Raw genomic sequence first — 27,487 nt, forward strand, 5'->3', positions numbered from 1 at the left:
CAATAGTTTCAAAACACCATGATTTCAGAACCATAACACCTAGACTATTAGATACACAGACAGATACACAGATATATAGACATTAAATATTCAGACAGTTACTCAAATTTTCAAATCAGTTTTGTAATGTTATGGTTATTTCAAATCATGGAAAAACAGTAATATAAAAATATCAGTTACATATATAGATTCAAACCCTGATGGACTAGATTTAGTCAGCAGAGCACGGTATCGTAACTATATTTAATTCAGAGTGTAACCGTATTATTCAGATAGTATGTGGTATTCAGCAGTTGATCGTGCCTATGTTGTGGACAAGCTCCCCGTCAATTAGGGGTGAGGAGGATTTGACTTTCGGATTTCAATTGACTTATTCTGGTCGGCCAGCCAGGATAGGTTCTGCTTTCGGGACGCACGACCCTGTCATGAGGGGTTAAATCATGACTTTCAGTTATCCATCTAGGAAAATTTTTTTAGTTATTATATATATATATATATATATATATATATATATCCAAATTTACAGAAACTATAGTTATGCCTATGAATATTAGAAGTTATGTTTACATAATTTAGAAAAACAGTTTATGTTAAGCAACATATATATGAGTTATATTGTAATATTTATACGTGTTACTTAGATTCAATTATTTGTGGTGTTTTCAAATTAGTTTTATAAATATGTAAACTCACTTGTCACATACTAGTAATAACATATTTCGTCTTATTAAGTGTTGTCTCATCCTAGTGATTTAACATTTTTTAGGTTATCCAACTAGTGAGCATATTAGGCTTGCAAATAGAGGGGGCTACAGTACTGCCCTATCTATAGGGTGAGTATTTTGGGAGGTTATTTTTAAATAGCCCCTAGTTTTAGTTAAGGGTATTTTTGGGAATAGTTGTGTATGTATATTTTGGGAAATATTCTGACACTCTGGTATTGTATATATGTGGTCATGGTTGTATGTATTCTGCTTCTTGCTGCTTAGGTAGTTTATTGTGTCTTAGATTTCACGGGTTCTATCTGAACGGCGATGATAGTTTAATTTATATTAAAAGGTATTAGAGTAGTGAAATTTCACAGCATATGTTTATAAAGGAAAAAAAATGGCGTGAAAAATCAGGTCGTTACAGTTTGGTATTAGAGCCTAGGTTGCTAGGTTCTATAGATTTTAGTGTGCAGAGGAAGCAATACTAGAGTATAGGAAAGAATTTGAAGTTTTGTTATGTAGTCTGGGTATAAGATTTCTATGGTGGTTTCTGTGTTTTTCCTGAGGTGACAATCTTAGGAAAGCCACAGTAAACTATTGTCGGGTCGTGTGTCTAGGTTACAAGATTTGATTTTGAATTAAGATAGGGAGGATGGTTAATAGTAAATATGAGATTTTAGTTGGATAAAATAATTAGATCTATACGGGAGATAGAGTCCTTAAAATGTGTTATTTATCTTTTCAGGATGGACCCAGGGAGCAGTGGTACGAATGTTGGGGGTGATAGAGTAGGACCTTCCAGTATGGGAGGTGGAGATACCAAGGTGGTGTTGCGCAGCGTCACCCAATAGGTGATGACTGAGATGGCCAAGAGCTCAGGGGAGCGTAGCTGCATGATCGAGCAGTTTACGCGGATGAAGCCCCCATCTTTTGCTGGAGAAGTTGATCCGATTATAACTAAAAATTGGGTCTAGGGCATGAGGAGACATTTACTGTGCTTCCATGTACAGACGAACAGAAGGTAGTATTTGCAACGTTCAAACTGATAGGAGAGAAAAAACGCTGGTGGAGATCAGCGAGATTGATTAAGGAGCAGAAGCCGGATCTAGTGTCAGTGACGTGGAGTTGATTCAAAGAACTATTCTTCAAGCTATATTTCCATGCTATCGTTTGGAGCGCAAAGATAGTAGAGTTCATGCACTTAGTTCAGAGACAGATGACAGTATCATAGTATGCAACTCGATTTATTGAGTTGTCTCAATTTACCCCACATTTGGCACTAAATAAGGAGAAAAAGGCGAGAAAATTTGAAGAAGGTCCGATACAGAACTTGTTTGAGCAAGTGATTGGTTTCCGGGCTCAGACATTCACAGAGGTCATGGATAGGGCTGCGGTTATTGAGAGTGACATGCAGAAAGGTATTGCAGCTCAGAGTTAGAGAAAGAGGCCTGTGCATTAGGGTTTTCAAGCGGGTTCTAGTTGAGGCCTATGAAGAGGAGACCGTTATAGGGGAGGTCAGAGACAGACGATAGGACCTCGTGAGAATCAGGGTGTGCAGACTTACCCTGTGTGTTAGACGTGTGGGAGGAGACATTTGGGAGAGTGCTGAGCTGGGAGAGATGTCTGTTATCAATGTGGGAGACCTAGCCATATGGCATGAGCACGCCCAGGACCGCCGATCCAAGTCCCAGCTCCTAGACCTTATCGGGGAGGTTATTAGACACTTTGAGGAGGTCAGTAGAGGAATGTAACCCCAACGAGGGTATATGCTTTGACACCAGGAGACACTGAGGCGGCTAGAGACGTCGTTATAGGTATCTTTACCACTTTTACATATCAAGTTGATTTTTTATTTGACACAAGTGCCACCCATTCTTTTGTCTCATCGGGGTATGCTAAGTTAGCTGGGATTGAAGCACAGTTGTTAGATGTCGAGTTAGATGTAGCCATGCCGACTGGATCTACTGTGAGATGTAGGAAGGTACTTAGGAATTTTTTAGTGGCTATTCAAGGGAAAGTATTACCAGCTAATCTTTTGACAATAGACATGCAGGGGTTTGATGTAATATTGGGTATGGATTGGCTGATAGCTAATTACGCTAGTATTGACTGCCATTAGAAAGAAGTAATTTTTAGACCCTCTAGCGAACAAGAATACATATTTTTTGGTTCACATGTGCGTGCCTCACCACCGTTAGTGTCAGTTATGATGGCGAGCAGACTGCTCTTGGATGGATGTTAGTGGTTTATGACCTTTGTAAAGGAGGTGTCAAAAAATGGATCGAAACTTGACAGTACGTCGGTAGTAAGGGAATTTTTAGATGTTTTTCCAATAGAGTTACCTGGGTTGCATCCTGATCATGAGGTAGATTTTGCTATAGATTTATTTCTAGGGACAACGCCGTTCTCTAAGGCTCCTTACAATATGACTCTAACTGAATTGAGAGAATTAAAGGACCAGTTACATGATTTATTAAATAAAGGGTTTATCAGACCCAACATATCATCCTAGGGAGCACTAGTGCTATTCGTAAAGAAGAAAGAAGGGTCTATGAGGATGTGCATAGATTACAGAAAAATAAACAAGGTAACCATTAAGAACAGATATCCTCTACCCCGTATAGATGATTTATTTGATATATTTCAGGGTACGCGAGTCTATTCCAAGATCGACCTCAGATCAGGCTATCATCAGGTGAAGGTTAAAAGCAGAAGATATTTCTAAGACAACATTTCGAATATAATACGGGCACTACGATTTTTTGGTGATGCTGTTCGGGTTGATTAATGCACCAGCAATATTTATGGATTTAATGAATCAGGTGTTTCATCAATATCAAGACCAGTTCGTTTTGGTCTTCATTAATGATATACTAGTCTACTCGAAGAGTTTTGAGGAGCATGAAGCAACTTACAGCTGGTACTTCAGATGCACAGGGACAAGAATTTGTATGCTAAGTTCAGTAAATGTGAATTCTGGTTAGAGAATGTTGCATTTCTGGGGCATCTTATATCAAGGGATGAAATATCAGTGGATTCCAGTAAAATAATGGCAGTGGTAAATTGGGAAAGGCCGAGGAGTGTTTAGAAGATTAGGAGTTTCTTGAGATTGGCGGGGTATTATCGTCGGTTTGTAGATGGATTCTTAGGACTATTAATGCCTTTGATGCGACTGACCAGGAAGGATGCCAAATTTGCATGGGATGATGAATGTGAGTAGAGCTTACAGGAATTGAAACATCGGCTCATCACTGCACCAGTACTGACGATTCCATATGGAGATGATGACTATGTAATATACAGTGATGCATCTTTGAAAGGGCTTGACTTTGTGTTAATGCAGCATGGTAGGCTCGTAGCTTATGCCTCCCGATAATTGGAAGAATACGAAAAGAACTACCCTACCCATGATCTGGAATTGGCTGCAGTGGTATACACACTAAAGATTTGGTGGCATTACTTGTACGGTAAGAGATGCGAGATATTCTATGATCATAAAAGTTTAAAGTACTTCTTTATGCAAAAAGAGTTGAATATGTAGCAAAGGAGGTGGTTGTAGCTCATCAAAGACTATGACTGCACCATTAGTTACCACCCAGGTAAAGAATGTGGTGGCTGATGCACTGAGCCGTAAATCAAAGGGTACAGCACAGTTAGTAGCAGTAATTCAGCACCTAATTTAGATGGACTTTGAAAGACTCGGCGTGGAGTTAGTGGAGGATGATCCTCAGACATTTATTGCTAGTCTAGTTGTGCAACCTACGCTATATGAAAAGATTAAATCCGCTCAGGAAAATGACCCAAAATTAGCAGAGGCGATAGCCAGAGTACAGGTTGGTCATGGAGAGGAGTTCAACATTTCTGATGATGGGACTTTGAGATTTCGTTCCAGGTTGTGTGTGCCTGCAGATACGGATATCAGAAGGACAGTTCTATAGGAGGCTCACAGATCCTTGTACACGGTTCTTCTAGGTAGTACTAAAATGTATAAGGATCTGTAAGAGTATTTCTAGTGGAATGGTATGAAGAGGGAGATTGCCGAATTTGTGCAGCGGTGCTTGACGTGCCAGCAGGTTAAAGTTGAGGATTAGAGGCCGGTAAGGCAATTGTAGCCACTTTATATCCTTGAGTGAAAGTGGGACCACATATCCACCGATTTCGTCACTGGATTACCACTGACACTGCATGTTCAGAATGGCATATGGGTAGTTATTGATCGGCTGACGAAAATAACTCACTTTTTACTTATTAAAGTTAGCTACCCTATGAACAGATTGACAAAGATTTACTTTCAAGAGATTGTTCGATCCCATGGAATACCAGTATCTGTAGTCTCTGATCGGGACCCACGCTTTGCATCACAGTTTTGGAAGAACATGTAAGAGGCTTTAGGGTCTCAATTAGCATTCAACACCACTTTCCATCCTTAGACAGATGGTCAGATAGAGAGGATGATTCAGGTACTTGAGGATATGCTGCGAGCGTGTGTATTGAATTTTAGGGGTAGCTGGACCCAGTATTTGTCATTGGTTGAATTTGCCTACAATAATAGCTATCACGCCAGCATAGGTATGACACCGTACGAGGTGCTTTATGGTAGGAGGTGTCGTTCTCCTTTATAGTGGGATGAGTTAGGTGAGAGGTGAGTTTTGGGGCCAATAATAGTGCAGCAGGCGTACGATAAAGTCCGATTTATTCGAGATAGAATCAGTGTAGCATAGAGTCGGCAGAAAATTTACGCAGATACTCATCATCGGAAATTGGAATTTAAAGTGGGTGACCATGTGTTTTTAAAAATAACACTATTGAAGGGAGTCATGAGGTTTGACAAGAAGGGTAAGGTGAGCCCTAGGTTTATTGGCCCTTTTGAGATACTTGAAAAGATTGGGTCAGTTGCCTATCGGCTAGCTTTATCACCAACTCTGTCTAGAATACATGACATATTTCATGTTTCTATGTTAAGGAAATACGTCATAGATCCTTCCCATGTCATCAGTTATGTAGAATTAGAATTCAATGATACTCTAGCATATGAGGAAGCTCTAGTGCAAATCTCAAATAGAAAAAGAACAGGAATTACGCAGTAAGAAAATACCACTAGTAAAAGTCCTATGGAGGAATCACGCGGTGAAGGAAGCTTCTTGGGAGTTTGAGGAAGAAATTAGACAGAAATACCCACACCTGTTTAGTGGGATATAGTAGTGATTTGTAAGTTAAATAATGAAAGTTTTATTTTGTTTAGTACAAAGTAATGAATGTGTAATTGTAATTTAGAATATAGGATAGGTAGTATTTTGGTTTTGGGAGAATTTTTCTTTTATGAGTATATTTGTAATCTCCCAGAACTGCTTATGTAACCACGGTATTCCTTCGCCATAAGTGAGGGTTAGTAATAAAATAAGTAGTCCATTTTCTTTAAAGGATGGTGTTAATATAGATAGTGAATTTCGAGGCCGAAATTTTTATAAGGAGGGGAGAATGTAGAGACTCGAATAGTTATAGTATTAACTAATAAAGGAAGAGAGGAAAAGGAAATTTAAAAGGGAAAAAAGCAGGGTTCGTCGATGAAGTTGGAGATGGACTCCATGTTGGATTTGTCGCACGCCACGTGTCCTATCAACGAAAGATTACCAAGAGGGGTATTTCAGGGCCTAAATTCATCGACGAAGGTTACGAGTTCGTCGACGAACTCCCTTCTTGGCCTCGTCGACGAAACCAGGAATACAAGTATGCCAAAATTGGGAAAATTTCATGCAGTTCCTCTCTTTCTCTAACTTTGCCCTCTCTACCTTCTCTCTTCGATTCTAACTCTATTCTTCATCGGTTCGATGATCTGAAGCTGCCACGTCACTCCTGAGAAGATTCTCTTCAAATCTGCTGGAGTAATTTGTTAGTTAGGCCAACTTGGGAACCATCACAAAATCAGGGTAAGTAGATTATTTGAGTATTTCCAGTATTACCTAGTTCATTTGAGGTCAGATTTAGTATTATATGAGAATATACTAGGGTTTTGTGAAATAAAATTAGGATGTTATATTTTCAGGAATAGAGTGTTTTGGGACCCTGTAGATAAGGGTTGAAGACCCTAGAGGTATTTCAAGAACCCAGGTAAAATGATATATGGATTGTAGTTTAGGAAATGTGCATATTTGAATTTGGGGAAATGTATATGTGATAATCATTTAGGTGAATTCAGTTATTTGATTGGGAAATTATATGTGTATTATCCAGGATGTTGAAATGATAAATGCCGTTCGCGTGAAGTTGTGAATAGCATCTAGTGCTCAGATAGTCAAGTAAGGGAAATATTCTATGTTAGGAATTTTAGTATGATTATCAGCAGAAATTATATGTTTTACCAGATTATTATTATTCAGATTATGAAATATTTGGACCACACAACTCGATCATGTGGGGTGAATACATGATGTTATATGATTTTCCAGTTAGGGAGGTTCTTCTATGTATATATGTAGATTTATGTTAATAGAGAGATTTATTGAACCAAACCATGTTTTAAGAAGAAAGTATGTATTTTCAAATTATATATATATATATATATATATATATATATATATAGATGTGAGCACAATATTAAATGCTATTTCATTTAAAGTTAGTTAATGGATGAATTTTGTTACACTAAAACTCATTTGCCATACACTGATAATAATCTATTCCTTCTTTATTGAGAGGTGTCTCACTCCAATAATTTTAACACATTTCAGGAAATACAGGGAATCGAGCTTAACGAGCTTTGGGCTGGGGGTTAGTTATTCTAGCTTAGAGTAAGTATTTGTGAGACATTGATATGTATATAGATATGTTTTTTTCTATTTGGGATGTAGTATGAATGTTTGGAGATACATGTGTAATTATGGTGATATTAGACACTACAAAAAGCCTGGTTTTTAGTGACGAAAGTATTAGTGACAGATTGAATTTCGTCACTAAGAGTGGGTATTAGTGACTATTTTTAAGAACCGTCACTAATAGTGTAAGCAGTGACGGTTTTAGCAACTGTCACTACTACTGCACTATTAGTGACGGTTTTAAAATCGTTACTAATACTTTCATCATTAAAAACCCGTTTTCCCACTCAAACCATTTTTCGCTTAGAAATTATCCCCAAAAAATATTAGTGACGATTCTTGGGGGTATAAGTGACGAATTGAATTTGTCACTAAAAGTCACTTATTAGTGACAATTAAGTAACCTTTACTACTAACGTTTTTATTTAAAAAATATAAAAATAATTTAGTTAACAATATTAGTGACGGTTTCGCACTATCTTCCTCCATCATAAGCCTAATTCCCTGATATAATTTTGAGGTTTAAGATATTTTTCGCTACATGATTTTAAATTGAGTTATGGACATATAATGACCCCAAAAATAATATGCATGGAAGTGAAAAAAATATAAAAAATAAAAAATAAAAGAAATTATTAATTAATTAATTGAATTACTTAAATAAATAATATGATATATATATATATATATAAGGATAAAAGTAATATGTGCGTGTATAAATATATATATATATATATATAAATATATAAGTATTAAGATGCTTCTAAGAGAAGCATCCAAATTGAAATCTAATTGAAGGCCTTCCCATAACCGAATTGATGCTCTCTCTCTCCTCATAGCCTCTCTCTCTCTCTCTCTCTCTCTCTCTCTCTCTCTAAAATTATTCTCCATCCGTAAGCCAAATTGAAAAATGGATACCACCACGAGGTCCCGGCTTCAATTCTCAACAAGTTAATCGAAGTGAATTTGTCATAGGGTCATTGTAGGCACTATCTAGGGATAAGGTAACTCTCTCTCTCTCTCCTCAATTTCTCCCAAATCTTCGGCCAAATCGACGATTAGACACCACCACAAGTTCCTGACTTCGATTCTGAGCAAGTTAATCGAAGTAGATTTTTGATTTGGGGATTCTAGGCACCATTCCAAAGCTAATGTGAGGAGTACAAATTATGTATGTTGTTTAAAAAAAAAAAAAAATTAACCGATTTAATTTTAGGATTTAATTATTAAATTGTAGTATTTGATTATATTAGATTTTTTCAACATCCTTATTGTTGAATTCTCTACCTTGATCATTCCTTATGTTTGACACATTATATCATTTTTCATTTTAGAGTTTCTTACATAAATTTATTAGTAAGTTACAAGCTTCATCTTTGGAGGCTAAAAATAATACCCAAGTGAACCTAAAATAGTCATCTACTATTACAAAGGCATATTGCTTACCTCCTATGTTTTGGGTTCTAGTAGGATCAAACAAGTCTAGATGAATGAGTTCTAAGGGTCTACTAGCAGAGATATGTTTCTTCTTTTTAAAATTTATTTTAATTTGTTTTCCTAGTTGACACACATCGCAAATTTTATCCTTCATAAATTTTGACTTAGGTAATCCCTTGACCAAATTCTTTTTAGAAAATTTTGATAGCAAGTCCATGCTTGCATGATCTAGTCTTCTATGCCAAAGCCAACTGACTTCATTTATGGCAGCCAAGCATGTTACACTTTGATCAACTAGATTATCAAGGTTTATGCAATACATTATTAACCCTATAAGCTGTGAATGTGATTTCTTGTTTATTAGGATTTTTAACTAAACATTTATCTTACTTAAAGATTATGTCAAAACCTTTGTCACTAAGTTGACTTATACTTAAAAGATTATGTTTTAGTCCATCTACTAACAACACATCATCAATAGTGAGTGAGGGTTCTATGCCTATTTTATCGATTCCAATAATTTTACCTTTAACATTCTCGCCGAAGGTTACATATCCCTCATCTTTTTGTGCTAATGTAGTGAACTTGGATCTATCTCCGGTCATATGTTTTGAACATCTGCTGTCCAAGTACCACTTTTCCTTTGATGGTATTGTCCTAAAGCATACCTACAATAAAGGATTCACGGTGTTACTTTTGGAATCCAAACTTTCTTAATTTTCTTTAAATCATATCTAGTTCTATTGTTTACTTTCCATTTATTTTTAATTTTGAAATACTTCTTTTTAAGAGGACAATTAAACATGATAAGTCCCTTGTTTTTACACAAGTAGCATGTGGTATGTTCATTTATGTTAGTTGAGGATGTATTAGCATAGTGTTTTGCCTCTTTTATAAAATACCCCATGAATAATTTCTTCTTTCTTTTATTTGTGATTCCATTAAAACCGATTCCTTCTTTAGTACCATTTATTCTTTGTTGTCCAACCATCTTCTCAAAATTTTCTTTACCTTTAGTGAAGTTGTAAATAATTTTCTCTTTATCTTCAATTGTCTTTTTAAGATAAATTATTTCTAAATTTTTCTTACTTTGATCATTTACTTGTAACTTGACTAATTCTTGTGAAATATCATTTATTTTATCCATTAGATTATCAATATGTGATTCTCTTTCTTTTTCAATGGATTTAAAAGATTCTAGTTGGCTTTTAAGATTTTCATTTTGTTCCTTCAAGGCTATATTCCTTTTAGTAACTTTTATAAATCTATTGTGAAGAGCAAATAACTCAACTTGAAGTTCTTTGTATGATGACATGCTATCACTAGAGTCACTACATGAACTATCACTAGATTCATTAGATGAATAGTAGGAGTTTACCTCATCTTCGTGCGCCATGAAGCATATGTTGGCCACTTCTTGATCACTTGATTCATTTCCTGATTCACTTGAGCTTGTGTCATCCCATGTGGCTTTCATCACAGTTTTCTTCTTCTTCTTTTCCTTCTTGAGCTGAGGACAATCCAGCTTAATGTGTCATACCTTTTTGTAGTGACAACAAGTCGGTGGATCATTCCTGTTTTTGTTCTCCTTCTTACTTGTTACACCTTTTTCAGTTTTTGATCCTCTGAATTTTCTAGAGAACTTCTTGTTTCTTTTATAGAATTTTCCAAGTCTTTTAGTAATAAAGGCCAGTTCATCTTTATCTAAGTCACTTGATTCACTATCTTCATTATTTAAGCTTTCTTTTGATACTTTAATAGCTATGAATTTCTTATTCTTATTTTCAAGATTTCTTTCTTTTATAGCCATTTCATAAGTGAGTAGTGATCCTATGAGTTTGTCTAAAGATGTGGTTTTAAGGTTTCTTCCTTCAGTAATGGCTGTAGCCTTTGGTTCCCATATGGATGGAAGACCCCTAAGTATTTTTCGGATCATCTCATAGGTGAAATAAGTTTTTCCTAAAGCATTTGGGGAGTTTGTTATGTGGGTGAATCTAGTATACATACTAGTGATGGATTCATCGAGATTCATCTTGAAGGCCTCATATTCACTGGTTAGCATATCTATTCGATTATCTCTTACATATTTGGTTCCTTAGTAGGTTACTTTAAGTTTGTCTCATATTTCCTTAGCTGTCTTGCAAGTCATGACTTTATTAAATTCATTGATATCTAGTGCACAATGTAGGACATTAATTGCACTTGCATTTACTTGAAGCATTTTATGATCAAGTTCAGTTATGTCTTTTTCTTCTTTTGGGACTTGTTTTCTGTCTACCAACTTGGAAGGAATGAAGTCACCATCCGTGACAACCTTCCAAGTCTTCCAATCCATAGTTTGAAGGTAGATTCTCATACGTTGTTTCCAAAAGGTATAATTCAGTCCACAAAAGATAGGTGGTTGTGTTGAGGTTTGACCCTCTCCGAAGGGAGCTACTCCTATATTTGCCATGTAGATCTTTTTGTAACTACTATTTAGGATTTGTTACTACTTAACTCTGATACCAATTGAAACTGGAATAGTGATCCCAAGAGGAGGAGGGTGAATTGGGTTATTAAAATCTTTAAGTTCCTTTTACAAATTTTTACTTACTTGTTTAATACACACAAAAAAACTTAAGTAAACCAATCAATTCACAATTAAAACTCAAACAATCCCCAAATTAACTGAAAACTTAAACAACCAATCAATTTAAGAGTAACCAACCGAAAATACCAAACCAATCACAATTTGAAGATCTTTGTGGAATTTTAGTTTTTGCTTTTGTAAGCAGTCTTGTAAGTAAATTGGAGGCCCTGTTTTTGAATTGATTTTATTGCGTTCTCTTAATTAAGATTTCTGCAAATTAACCAACATACTCCTTTGTGGGTTTCTACAAATGGTTAATTGAAACGTACTTTCGTTAAATTAAGAGCCTTCTTTTTAATTCAACGTTTGAGCCTTACAACCTGCACTTAGCATATACACACACAATATGTGAAGTGCTGAAATTTAAAAGAATAGGGATAAAAGAACACCACGTTTTTACAAGGTTCAATTTATCCCCAGCCTACGTTTTCGCCTTTGGCCAATACCACCAAAGGATTCCACTATGAATCCTCCTTTTCGAGTGGAGCAAATCTTTTACAAAAATCCCTCTTTTTCAGGAAGAGAAACCTCTCCAAGCGATCAACCCATGCTTGGTTTAATAATCCAAATAAGCCTTGAACCGTCAAAGTATAATAAAAAAGATACAAGAATCTGTGTACAAGATAACTCTCAAAACAGAGCAAATTTGTACAAGTTAGAGCACTAAGTATACTTCAATCAAATATAAAGATAGAAAGTATGAAGCTCAAGATTAGAGATCACCCAGGGTTCTTTAGTGGTTGAGAAAACTCAGTATTAGAACCGTAGACTTATGAATCATTAGCAATTCAGATGATTTCTCCTAGATAGAGTGTGAGCAAAAAAGAGCTTTGTGAGAGATTGAGAGTTGAATGTTGTGTGATTGCTTGGTGATTTGATTTCTTGGGTTTAAATGAGTATTTATAGAATTTTTAGGGTGACTTTCCTTGTTTCCCAAGTTACTTGGAGTGTCCACCAAGTTTTTATAATGTTCATATTTGAAAAACTAATTTTTAGAATTTTTCCGTTAAAGTTCAAAATTTAAAAATCCCGTAGAGTCGGTTTGCTGGACAGGCGACTGGGTAGGTATTTTTACAGGGTCAGTTGGCTGACTAAACTTAGTTAAAAAATGTCAGTCAGCTGGATAAACCCTCATGTTAGTCGGCTGACAAATTACAGTTAAAAAGTGTCAGTCAACTGGACAGATATTCAACCGGATGTTTTTGTCAGTCAGCTGAGCCAATATAGCCTGTTTAGGTCAATTGGTTGACCAGTTTCTTTTCTAAAAAAATTTATTTTATTTTATTTTTTAATTTTTAAACCATTTTTTATTTGAAAGATTCAAATGTAATTTTTCAAAATCATTTTCCAAGATTTTTAAAAACTGGTCTCTAAGTCTATGATGCATCCTAATGAGCTTCATAATTCTAAATTATATTTGAACTGAAGTACTTACAAACGACTTTCTAAACATAAACTCTTTAAGCACTAAGTTTTCAAACTTTTTGTCCATCTCTTGAGGTTCAGCTTGACTTCAAGTCCTAATTGCCTTTAAGCTTTAAGTTTGACATGTACTACTTCTATACTCCGATAAGCTTTTATTTGATTGACTTTAATTGCTAAGCTTCCTTTCATGATAACTTTATTCAATCTTGAAACATTATCACTTAACAACACATGTTAATATATCCTTCATTTATTATCATCAAAACAAAATATAAAAGCCTAGTTAGGCCAACAATATACAAACATGTTTTATACAGAGGCTGTCATATGAGATATATACAGACATGATTTATATAGATATGATGAAATGAGATATATAAGACATGATGAGATATACACAGATACGAGGATATATATATATATATATATATATATATGCATAATCATAGTATGCTACTTTTATATTGAATTGTGAAATTGAGATTATGTTATTGTATTATTATATAAATCATATTATATGGTATAAATGGGTGTATTATACTGGTCTCTAGAAAGGTTGAGAATAATGTAGAAGTGTGAAAATGAGTTCCTACTGATGCCGATGGAGAGGTATGCTTAGTATGGAAATTATGCTGTGTAGTTTCTACGGATGCCGATGGAGATGTATGCTTAGTATGGAAATGATGTGTGATGTTCCTACTGATACTGATGGGGAGGTATGCTTAATACGGAAAGTATGTTGTGATGTTTTTACTGATACCGATGGGGAGATATGCTCAGTATGGAAATAATGTGTGATGTTCCAACTGATGCCGATGGGGAGGTATACTCAGTATAGAAATGATGTGTGATGTTCTTACTGATGCCGATGAGAAGGAATGCTCAGTATGGAAAGTAAGTAGGCGTTGAGAGTTGAAATTATGTGATCTGTTGTATTATATAAAATACCTTTATGTGGATTTACGTACATGTGGATACCCTTTGAGTTAGAACATATTCTAGAGAAATGAATGCTTTTGAATATATATATATATATATATATATATATATATATATGGTTATGAGTACATATCTACATGCTTTCTTAGTTGAAATAATGATTTAAAGAATGCGTTTTGATATACCAAACTCATGTTATCACGTACTGTCAATAATTTATTCTGTCTTACTGAGAGGTGTCTCGCTCCTATAAATTTAACATTTCAGGAAATACTAGGAATCAAGCCTAAGGAGCTCCAGGGAAGGATTAGTTGATTTTTTGTTTAAAGTAAGTATTGGTGAGAACTGATGTGTGTGTAGTAACATTTGAAACACCTAGTATTGTGTTAAAGTCTGGTTTTGTAGAGTTATTTATGTATTATGATGATATTAGCACTCTAGTATTGTGTTTGGGATTAGATGTGTATATGTTTGTTTTCGCTGTTTGGTATATTATAAGTAATGGGCAGGTCACCCCGGTACCCCACTTCGAATCGAGTCATGTTGATATATGGTATTAGAGATGTAGATTGATTATTGTAGTTTATCGTATTGAAAGGAAAAAAAATGGTAGAAAGATCGGCTCGTAATAGTTTGGTATCAAAGCAAAGGAGTAGTTTCCTCCCGATCCTTAGGAACTCTCGTTTATGAATGATTGTGGTAAAGTAAGACTCTCCGTCCAAGGGTTTGCTGAATTGAGGGACGACGATATGTAACACCTCAATCTCAATGAGTGCTTTGATAGGTACCTGTTGTTGCCACGAGCTCAAGACCCACTAGGTTAAGTGATAACGCCCGAAATGGGGACGTTATAGGACAGGTGTACCCGGTACTCCTTTTGGGTTTGGGTTGTTACCGATGTGGTATCAGAGATATTATGTGATTATATGTATTATCGTTATTATGTTGTGAGAATTTTTGGGGCGTTACAATCCTAAACTTAAGAAAAATAAAAAATCATATCAAAAGGATAATAAGAATGAAAATTCTTTCATTGTTGTCGGAGTAGTAGAAAATAAATTTTTAGATGCTGAATGTGTTCTTTCAATTACCGTTGTTGATTCTAGCTTAGAAAATGAGTGGATTCTTGATTTGGGTTGTTCCTATCATATGTGTCCCAATAAAGAATGGTTTACTACATATCAACCTATTAATAGTGGTATTGTTTTAATGGGTAATAATATTGTGACACCACGATTTTTCGTACTAGTTTTTTTTCTTATTCCATATAAACCATGCATACCGGCCATGTCAACTACTGATACCCTAATATATAACCCGACCCGTAAATGGGTACCGAGTATACACCATGCACATATATATAATCCTAATAGCGGAAGTCATTTCATATTTATATATACATCCCACAACGAATACACATACCAAAGTACAAAACCATCCATAGATACAAGTCTAATACAAAACCTCTAGGGAAACCAAACCTACCTAGCTCAAAATACTCACCCTAGCTACTCAGGGTATCTGCTCCCCTCTATCTCGGAGCTCTATCACTGGGTCTATCTCGGTTTCCTGAAATATTTAAATGATTGGGTGAGACACATCTCAGTAAGACGGAATAAATTATTTATAGTGTGTGGCTATATGAGATTCATTATATCATAACATATAAGCATACCAGTGTTAGTATTTTCTTAGAAAATATACCATTCCATATTTACTGTCATATAGATGTGCAAAATAAGCTTTCAAAAACCTTTTGTTTCCATTTCAAAAATCATTCAGTATAACCCAAATTTACCAGCGAAGTTTCTCAGCGTAGGGAAGCTTACCCGCCCATACAAGCAGCTTCCCTATGCCTTGATATCATTTGCAACCTAACCCGAATAATTTGAGTGCAGTTACAACTGATACTTATCAGAGCACTTACCTTACTCAGTAAGCCTTCAAGCGATGTGTTTTACTTTACTTTAATTATTTATTAACTCATGCTATTCATTTCTCATTTCATTATTGTTCCCATTTTCATGTTCATTTCCATTCTCATTTCATTTCCCTTTTTCCATTTTCATTTTTCATTCCCTTTTCATTTCCATTTCCATATCTAGCTCATGAGTACCACCATATTGAAGTATCCGTGTTTGTACTCATGGCTGCCGTGAGGATCTCGCTCCACGTCATGCTTCCCCCCGTGAATAGGGTTGTGCGGCTCGAATGCTAGACCTAATCGCGACTGGACCTAATCGTGGCTGGCCAACCCATTAGATCAAATGTCATCACATATCTCATGTCTGTAGTACGAATGGCTGGCCAAAGCCCTTATTCGGACTCAAGGGGGGGGGGGGGGGCACAACAACTTTACTATACGTCTTAATCCACTGTCACGCCACACGCTCCATGAACTCGTGTGGTTGCACTACTCCACTAGCAATGGTACCGTGCTCTCAATATCATAATCCATCATTAGGGTTTCCATATTCATCCATCATGGTTTTCACTGCCACATACCAAAAATCATTATGTGGTATTGGCATTTCATCCATCACATGTTTGTATTCCCCGTGTGGAATTCCACATTTCGTTTCTCACAATTTAATATTCATATTGTAGAATTAACGTGCAATATTCACATTTCACATATTTACATTTCCCACAATCATACTTCATATTTTCATATTGCAGAATTAACATTACAATATTTCCATTTCCCATATTCACATTTCCTATCATCATGTTTCACATGTTCACATTCCTCATATTCATATTGCAGAATTTTGCATTGCAATATACACATTTCAAAATCAGTATTCTCAACACATTTTATCATATAAACATCTCTTTTCACAAATATTCATTATTTCTCAAAATAAATTTACATATTTCACATTTCCTTATTTTCCCAGAAAATACATTTCCTGCATATTTCACTTTCATCATTTTCCCATAATTCAATTCCCATATCATAACACATTTCAATATCACGTATTTCGCAGGGTAATTCATTTAACCCAGTTAAACATTTTCCAACATAATTCATATGCCACACAAATTTCATCTGATATTTGTATCATAAATAAATTTTAAGTAAAATATCATATACCATTTCACATATTTCTCAACCCATAATTTACGTAAAAATATAGCTATAATTTATTCCCCTTACCTGACTTACTGAGATGCTCGCAATTTTCTCCAAACCTACACCCACGGTGTTCCTAACTCAACACCTTGAAATTTATATTTTTCCAAATAAAACTTTAATATTATTCCATCTACTACGCTTTCCTCAGTTCAAAAATACCAAATACCTTATAAAATTTAAAATAATCAACTTACTCAGATTTTGGGATGGTGCCCAAGTTAGCTTAACCAACGAACTACTCTATCAGACTTGAAGAGAATCTTCCTAGGAGTAGCGTGGCGGCTTCCAATTGTCGAATCGGCGAAAAGAGAAGCCAAAAATCTAGAAAGAAGGTAGAGGAGACGATTTTAGAGAGAGAGAGAAAATGGTTGCATGAAAATTTCATTGAAATCTTGATGTTGGTGTATTTATAAAATGCGGATTTGTCGACGAGACACGTCACCTCATCGACGAGTCCATGAAGGAAGTTCATCGACGAATTCATAACCTTTGTCGATGAAATTCATGCTCTGCTAAACCCCTCTCGATAAGTTCTCGTCGACGAGCCCAAGAAGGCTACTCGTCGACGAGCGCTCTGTGTTCGTCGATGAGACCCTGCTGAGTCCATTTTAGAAAAATCTTTTTCTCTCCTTTTTTTTATTTACTTAATTTCTATAATTCTTCGAGTCTCTACATTCTTCCCTTGTTATAAAATTTTGTCCTCGAAATTTATTATCTGTATTGAACACCATCCTCTGAGGAAAAATCAGCTACTTATTTTATTACTTACCCTCACTTGTGGCGGAGGAATACCATGGTTACAAAGGGGTTCCGGGAGATTACAACCATTGAAAACCCATTCTTCCCAAAACCATTAAATCTAAACACTACCTAACCTATATTATACAAATTAAATTACATACCTTAACCATGATTCCCATCGAACAGGTGTGGATATCTCTGGTGCATATGCTCCTCTAATTCCTAAGAAGCTTCCTCTACCGCATGGTTTCACCACGGAACTTTTACCAACGGTTTACTTTTCGTACGCAACTCTTGTTCTTTCCAATTCAAAAGTTGCACTGGCGCTTCTTCATAAGACAAAGCATCACTTAGCCCCTGTACCTCATATCTAATCATACAAGGGGGGATCTGGGACATATTTTCTCAGCATGGATACATGAAATACGTCATGAATTCTTGATAAAACTGGCGATAAAGCTAACTTCTAGGCAACTGGACCCATTCTCTCTAGAATCTCAAATGGCCCAATATACCTAGGGCTCAATTTACCCTTCCTCCTGAATCTCATAACACCTTTTAACGGTGCCACTTTTAAAAACACATGATCCCTGGTGTCAAACTTTAACTCTCGTCGGCAAGTATCAGCATAACTCTTCTGTCGGCTCTGCGCTGCACTGATTCTATCTCTGATGAGTCTAACTTTATCCTGAGTTTGATGTATCAGCTCTGGCTCCAATATCTGTCTCTCGCCAATATCATCCTAATATAACGGGGATTGGCACCTTCTGCCATATAATGCCTTAAATGGTGCCATCCCAATGCTGGCTTGATAGCTGTTATTATACGCAAACTTGACTAACGGTATAAATCGTAACCAACAACCTCCAAAATCTAGCACACATGCACATAGCATATCCTCCAATATCATCCTCTCCATTTGTCCATCTGTTTGAGGATGGAATGCTGTGCTGAATGACAACTGGGAACCCATGGCCTCTTGTAAACTCCTCTAGAAATGGGATGTGAACCATGGGTCTCGGTCTGAAACTATGGACACAGGCACGCCATGCATTCTCACTATATCTTGAATATATAACTTTGGCAACCGGTTTAAGAAGTAGTTAACTCTAATAGGTAGAAAATGGGTAGTGTTCGTAAGTCGATCCATCATTACCCAAAAAGCATCCTATCCATGAAGCACCAGCGATAACCCAGTGACAAAATCCATCACTATATGCTCCCACTTCCACTCAGGAATATACAACGGTTGCAATGACCCCACTAGTCTTTGATGCTCAGTTTTAACCTATTGACATGTCGAACACTGTTCTACAAACTCGACAATCTCTATTTCATTCTGCTCCACCAAAACAAATCCCAAAGATCCTTATACATTTTAGTACTACCAGGATGTACTGTATACAAGGATCGGTGCACTTCATCCAAAATCACTTTCTTAATCTCAAGATCGGTAGATACACATAACCTGGTACGGAACCTCAAGGCCCCATCATCTGAGATACTGAAATCTTCCTCTAAACCATCCTGTAGTTTCTCTATCAGCTCTACCAGTTTTACATCACTCCTCTGTGTTGCTTTTATTCTTTCCTATAGAGTCAGTTGTAACACCAGGTTGGCAATAAATGCCCGATGATCATCCTCTACGAGTTCTATCCCTAGTCTCTCCAAATCCATCTAAATTGAATGTTGGATCTCCACTATAGATACTGTGGCACCCACTGATTTCCGACTTAAGGCATCAGCCACCACATTAGCCTTCCCCGGGTGGTAACTGATGGTGCAAACGTAATCCTTTTGTCAGATCTAACCATCTCCTTTGCCTCATGTTCAATTCTTTCTACGTGAAAAAGTATTTCAAACTCTTGTGGTCAGTAAAAATTTAACACCTACCCCTATTAAGATAATGCTGCCAAATTTTTAGTGCGTACACTAACGCTGCCAGCTCCAAATCATGGGTAGGGTAATTTTTCTCATATTCTTTCAACTGACGTAAGGCATATGCTATAACTACCCCTGTTGCATTAGAACACAACCAAGTCCTTTATGCGATGCATCATTGTAAATCACGAATCCATCCTCACCTAAAAGAATCATCAACACTGGTGTAGTAATGAGCCGCTGCTTAAGCTCTTGGAAGCTTTGCTCACATTCATCTGATCATTCAAACTTTACCCCTTTCCTGGTTAACCTCGTCAGTGGACTGGACAATTTAGAGAAACCCTCAACAAACTTGAGATAGTATCGAGCAAGACCTAGGAAACTTCTAATTTCTTGCACATTTTTTGGTCATACCCAATCTACTATCGCCTCAATCTTACTCGGGTTTATTGAGATACCACCCCTGGAGATCACATGTCCAAGGAAGGTAACTTGCTTTAGTTAGAATTTGCACTTTTTAAATTTCACAAACAATTTCTTTTCCCTCAGTATCTGAAGTAATATCCTCAGATGTTCCTCATGCTCCTCTAGGTTCTTTGAATATACTAGCATATCATCGATAAATACTACCACGAACTGATCCAGATACTGGTGAAATACCCTGTTCATCAAATCCATAAACACTGTAGGAGCATTTGTTAACCCAAACGGCATAACCAAGAATTCGTAATGGCCATACCGAGTCCTGAACGCCATTTTAGAAACATCTTCTGCTTTGACTTTTACTTGATGATACCCAAATCGTAAATCTATCTTAGAGAAAACCTGTGTCTCCTGTAGCTGATCAAACAAATTGACGATGCGCGAAAGCGGGTATTTATTCTTGACAGTCACTTTATTAATTTCATGGTAGTCGATGCACATTCTTATCGACCCATATTTCTTCTTCACAAACAATACCGGCGCTCCACAGAGCGACACACTAGGCCGAATAAATCCCTTATCCAATAGTTCTTGCAATTGATCTTTCAATTCTTTTAATTCTGCCGATGCAATTCTGTACGGAGCTTTCAAAATCAGCTCTCTGTCCCCGGTACTAAATCAATAGAAAAATCTACGTCACGATCAGGAGGTAGTTTCGGCAAATCCTCAGGAAAGACATTAGGAAAATCCCTCACTATCGGGATATCCTCCATCGTTAACTCACCCTCTGGTACCGCCTTTACACAGGCCACAAAACCTTGACAACCATCTAACAATCGCCTCACCTGAGTGACGGATAACAACTGTGGTGGAGTACGCACACAAGACCCCACAAACCGATACTCCTGTCCCCCTAGAGGTCTGAACACTACCTCCCTCTGATGACAATCTATACTGGCATAGTGAGCAGCTAGCCAGTCCTTACCCAGTATCACCTCGAAACCATGCATATCCAAGACAACTAGATCAGCCATTAAAATCCTCCCTTAAATACACACTGGACAATCGCTAAGTACTTTATCACCTATCCCCACAGTCCCTATTGGCGTAACCACTGACAAATTGACACCTAATTCCTGTGTTTCTAACCCATAAAATTTAACATACTCCTGGGCGATAAAAGAATGCGTCACCCTTGAATCAAATAAAACAGTAGCTGTAAATGACAGAATTGAAACTGTACTTGTCACAACATCTCCTATAGTTTCTACATCCCCCGGTGTCAATGTGTAGACTCGAGTTGGGGCAATATTCCTCTACTGTCTACCACGAGGTGCCTGATGACCTCCTCTGTATGGTCTTAGAGTAGGCACTGTCGCCCACGGTGCATGACAATCCCTCGCTATATGTCCCGACTGATAACACTGATAGCAAACCGTCTCCCTAAGTAGGTATTCATCCGAGTGTCTCCTATAACATGTAGGACAAGGAGGGGGCACCTGATCACCCTGTATAGCTTGATCTTTCACTATCTGTCTTCATCCACTTCTACTGTCCTGCCTCCTCCATGGCCCTCGACTAGACCCTTCCTGAACATCTGAAGACGCAGGCATCTTTCCATGACCCTACACTACGATGCCTCTTTAAAGGCCAACCTCAATCACGACAGCCCTATCTACCACCTGTACAAATGTCTGAGCCCAAAATCCTATAACCTGCTCAAATAGATTTTGCCTTAGACCCTCCTCAAATTTTGTCTCCTTACTCTCCTCATCAGGTAATAGATATAAAGCAAACTAAGACAACTCGACAAACCTCGCTGCATATTGCTATGTTGTCATTGGTCCCTACGTCAGATGCAGAAACTCTGCCACCTTTGCACTTCTAACAGTAGCGGGAAAGTACCCCTCGAAAAACATCTCCTTAAAGCGGTTCAACGTCACCACTATAGGGTCCAGTCTCTGCTCCTCCAACAACCTCGCTGATATCCACCAGTGCTTTGTCTCCCTTGTTAGCTTAAACGTCATACATAGAAATTTTTGCTTATCTGTACATGGCAACACTGCCAGCATATCCTCTATGTCCTAGAGCTAGTTCTCAGCTACCAGTGGGTTAGCTCCTCCACAAAATGACGAGGGTCTCATCCGCGTGAACTGTTCAATCGTACAGCTCTGCACCCCCTTAACCTCTAGTCATATTAGCCATCACCTGTTGGGTGACACCACATAGCACAACATCTGGGTCTCTTCCACCCATATTGGATGACCCTACATCATCACCTCCAGCCTGTGCACTACTTCTCTCTGGATCCATCCTACAAGGGATATAAAACCATTTTAGAACTCTATCATCATAACTCACTATCACACCCAGCATACCAAAGTCCACAAATTATTCCACTATACACATTTCTCTATCCCCATTTAAGATTCAATCCTACCACATAGAAACACGATCCGGTGATAGTATCTATGGTTTTCCAGAAGTCGTCACCCCAGGAAAAACACAGAAATAACCACACAGCTCCTGCCTCCAGGTCATAGGACAAAATCCCAAATTCTAATTTCATCCTCTAACAATCATCTGACCCATATTTCATCAATATCCATTCCTATACTCTGGTATTATATTCCACTGTTTATTAATGTTTGTAGAACCTAACAAACCTAGGCTCTGATACCAACCTGTGACGCCCTGATTTTTCGTACCATTTTTTTTCCATATAAACCACACATATCGGCCACGTCAACCACTGATAGCATAATACATAACCCAACCCGCAAATGGGTACCAGGTATACATCATACATATATATATATATATATATATATATATATATATATATATAATCCTAACAGAGGAAGTCATTTCATATTTATATATATATCCCACAACGAATACATATACCAGAGTACAAAACCATCCATAGATACAAGTCTAATAAAAAACCTTTAGGGAAACAAACCTCCCTAACTCAAAATATTCACCCTAGCTACTCAGGGTATCTGCTCCCCTTTATCTTGGAGCTCTATCATCGGGTCTATCTCGGTTTCCTGAAATATTTAAATGATTGGGTGAGACACATCTCAGTAAGATGGAATAAATTATCTATAGTATGTGGTAAAATGAGATTCATTATATCATAACATATGAGCATACCAGTGTTAGTATTTTCTGAGAAAATATACCATTCCACATTTACTGTCATATAGATATGCAAAATAAGCTTCAAAAAGCTTTTATTTCCTTTTCTAAAATCTTTCAATATAACCCAAATTTACTACTGAAGTTCCTCAGAATAAGGAAGTTTACCTGCCCATTTAAGCAGCTTCCCTATGCCTTGATATCGTTTGCAGCTTAGCCCAAATAACTCGAGTTCAGCTACAACTGATACTTATCAGAGCACTCATCTTACTTAGTAAGCCCTTAGGCGGTGTGTTTTACTTTGCTTTAATTATTTATTAACTCATACTATTCATTTCTCATTTCATTATTGTTCCCATTTTCACGTTCATTTCCATTCTCATTTCATTTCCCTTTTCCCATTTTCATTTTTCATTACTTTTTCATTTCCATTTCCACCTCTAGCTCATGAGTGCCACCATATTGAAGTATCCGTGTATGTACTCATGACTGCCCCGAGGATCTCGCTCCACGTCATGCTTCCCCCTATGAATAGGGTTGTGTGGCCCAAAGGCTGGACCTAATCGCGACTGGATCTAATTGCGGTTGGCCGACCCGGTTAGGTCAAATATCATCACATATCTCATGTCTGTAGTACGAATGGCTGGACAAAGCACTGACTCAGTCTACTGTCACGCCACACGCTCCACGAGCTCGTGTGGTTGCACTGCTCCACTAGCAATGATACTGTGCTCTCAATATCATAACCCATCATTAGGGTTTCCAGATTCATCCATCAGGGTTTTCACTGCCACATACCAACAATCATTATGTGGTATTGGCATTTCTACCATCACATGTCTATATTCCCCGTGTGAAATTCCACATTTCATTTATCACAATTTAATATTCATATTGTAGAATTAACGTGCAATATTCACATTTCACATATTTACATTTCCCACAATCATACTTTATATTTTTATATTGCAGAATTAACATTGCAATATTTTCATTTCCTATATTCACATTTCTTATCATCATGTTTCACATGTTCACATTCCTCATATTCATATTGTAGAATTTTGCATTGCAATAAATACATTTCAAAATCAGTATTCTCAACGCATTTTATCATATAAACATCTCTTTTCACAAATATTCAGTATTTCTCAAAACACATTCACATAATTCACATTTCCCCATTTTCCTGGAAAATACATTTCTTGCATATTTCACTTTCATCATTTCCCCACAATTCAATTCCCATATCATAACACATTTCAATATCACGCATTTCGCAGGGTAATTCATTTAACCCAGTTAAACATTTCCCAACATAATTCATATGCTACACAAATTTCATTTGATATTTGTATCATAAATAAATTTCAGGTAAAATATCATATACTATTTCACATATTTCTCAACCCATAATTTACGTAAAAATACTGCTATAATTTTCCCCCTTACCTGGCTTACTGAGATGTTCGCAATTTAATCCAAGCCTATACCCACGGTGTTCCCAGTTCAACATCCTAAAATTTACATTTTACTAAACAAAACTTCAATATTATTCCATCTACTACACTTTCCTCAGTCTAGAAATATCAAATACCTTATAAAACTTAAAATAACCAACTTACCTAGATTTTAGAATGGTGCCCAAGTTAGCCTAACCAACGAACTACTTTAGTAGACTTAAAGAGAATCTTCCCAAGTAGCATGGTGGCTTCCGATCATCGAACCGGTGAAGAACGAAGCCAAAAATCTAGAGAGAAGGCAGAGGAGACGATTTTAGAGAGAGAAAGAGAGAAAATGACTGAATGAAAATTTCGCTGAAATCCCAAGTTGGTGTATTTATAAAATGCGGATTCTTTGACGAGACACGTCACCTAATTGACGAGTCCATGAAGGAAGTTCTTTGATGAATTCGTAACCCTTGTTGACGAAATTCAGTCTCTACTAAACCCCTGCCAGTAAGTTCTCATCGATGAGACACGAGTTCAAGTCAACGAGCCCAAGAAGGTTGCTATTTGATAAGCGCTTTGCGTTTGTCGACGAAACCCTACTAAGTCCCTTTTGGAAAAATATTTTTTTCTCCTTTCTTTTATTTACTCAATTTCTATAATTCTTAGGGTCTCTACAATTATGGCATGTAAAGCTTTTGGAATATGTACAATTCAAATTAAGATGTTTGACGATGTTGAATGAACTTTGACAGATGTTCCGCATGTTCCGAAGCTGAAGAAGAATTTGATTTCTTTAGGTACTCTTGATGCTATTGGCTATAAGTTTTCAGTTCAAGGTGAAGTATTGAGAGTTTCGAAAGGTGTACTAATTGTGATGAAAGGAAATAGAAGAATTGATCTTTATTTTTTGTAGGGTGATACAATTTATGGCTTTGCTTTAGTTTCTTCATCAGTTGACTGACATTCAAACACTACTCCGTTGTGACATATGCGCTTGGGTCATATGACCAAGAGGGGCATGACCGAATTGAGTAAACCTAGTTTACTTTGTGGACAAAAGACAAGTAAACTTGACTTTTGTGAAAATTGTGTTTTTGGTAAACATAAGAGAATTGAATTCGGTACTGCAGTGCATAGGACCAAAGAAATCATGGATTATATCAATTCTAATCTTTGGGGTCCTTCACAAGTTCCCTCTCTCAGTGGTTCTCAGTATTTTCTGACTTTGATTGATGATTTTACCCAAAAAATCCAGATTTATACCTTGAAGAATAAAAATGATATGTTCGAAAAATTTAAGGAGTGAAAGGTTATGATAGAAAATCCAACTGATAAAAAGGTGAAATGTTTACGGATTGATAATGGTTTAAAATTCCGTTTAAAAGAATTTATTGAGTTTTGCAAGAACAAAGGAATTGCTTGACACCGTACGGTCAAGGGTACTCCACAGCAAAATGAAGTTGCAAAACACATGAACATAACTCTTTTGAAGAGAGCACGTTGTATGCTCTTTAATGAACATCTTCCAAAGAAATTTTGGGCTGAAGCAGTTAACACAACTTGTTATTTAGTAAACAAGTCTCCATTGACTGCTATTAAGTGTAAGAGACATGAGGAGGTATGGACAGGTAAACCTGCTGATTATTATTATTTAAGAATTTTTAATTGTCTAGCCTATGCTCATGTTAATGAAGGGAAACTAGAGCCTAGAGCCAAGAAATGCATCTTTCTTGGGTACAAACAGAGGGTGAAAGGATACAGGTTGTAGTGGCTTGATCCTAAGTCACCCAAGTTTCTAATCAGTAGGGATGCCACTTTTGACGAATCTTTTATGCTTCACCAGAAAAAGGATTCATATGATACATTTTGTAGTGAAAGTGACACACGTTGAGTGGGGTTATAGTTTGGTGCTTCAAATATGATGCTTGAAGCATCGAAAGATCAGCCTAGTGAGGAGGAGGAGGTGCAACATGAGGAAGCATCACCCCCGCAACAAGACAATATTGCTATTTAGAGGCAACACAGGCAGATTAAGCCACCCCAAATGTAATGCCCCAATCTAGGTTTGCCAAGGAGCACTGCGTCTCTCCTCCTCCACCTGGACTAGATAACAAGGGGGGCCTTATCGAACTAATGACTGGTCCCACAAACCAACACGTATCCTTTTCAATGTGTTTTGTCCTCACTCACACACTTCCTAAGAAAACTTCTCAGAAGGTCACCCATCCCAAGATTACTCCAAGGCAAGCACGCTTAACCATAGAGTTCTTATGGGAAGGGTCCCGAAAAGAAAGGTGCACCTTGTTGATATGAGTAATAACATCTAATCCTTTTAAGCCTTTATTCCATGGGGTATTACATTCTCCCCCACTTATAAAGCACAACGTTCTTGTTGCAAACCCACATTTTTAAACTCAGGCGAAGTGAATCTCATCATACTTCTGGCTGGGTAATTGCTTTGATACCATTTTGTAACGCCTCAATCTGGGTCTGCCAATGAGTACTGCATCTCTCCTCCTCCACCTAGACCAGACAACAGGGGGCTTTATCAGATTAATGACTAACCCCATAGACCAACATGTGTCCTTTTCAGTGTGCTTTGTCCTCACTCACACACTTCCTGAGAAAACTTCTCAGAAGGTCACCCATCCCAAGATTATTCCAAGGCAAGCACGCTTAACCGTAGAGTTCTAATGGGAAGGCTCTCAAAAAGAAAGGTGAATCTTGTTGATATGGGTAGTAATATCTAATCCTTT

General features: G+C 37.0%; 1 protein-coding gene across 2 annotated transcripts in view; it reads left to right on the top strand.

Moving 5' to 3' along the window:
* Nucleotides 1-7,808, top strand: part of LOC131145074 (transcription termination factor MTEF1, chloroplastic) — a 59,351-nt gene extending 51,543 nt beyond the window's left edge. The window contains exon 3 of one of the 2 annotated variants that reach the window (XR_009133966.1): nt 7,439-7,808. The gene's annotated coding sequence lies outside the window, so the exon portion shown is untranslated. The remainder of the gene's footprint in view (nt 1-7,438) is intronic. The other variant, XR_009133967.1, reaches the window with a different exon arrangement.
* Nucleotides 7,809-27,487: the final 19,679 nt, after the last annotated feature.

This window comes from Malania oleifera, chromosome 12 (assembly GCF_029873635.1).
Source record: "Malania oleifera isolate guangnan ecotype guangnan chromosome 12, ASM2987363v1, whole genome shotgun sequence".
In the NCBI taxonomy this organism is placed as follows: Eukaryota; Viridiplantae; Streptophyta; class Magnoliopsida; order Santalales; family Ximeniaceae; genus Malania; species Malania oleifera.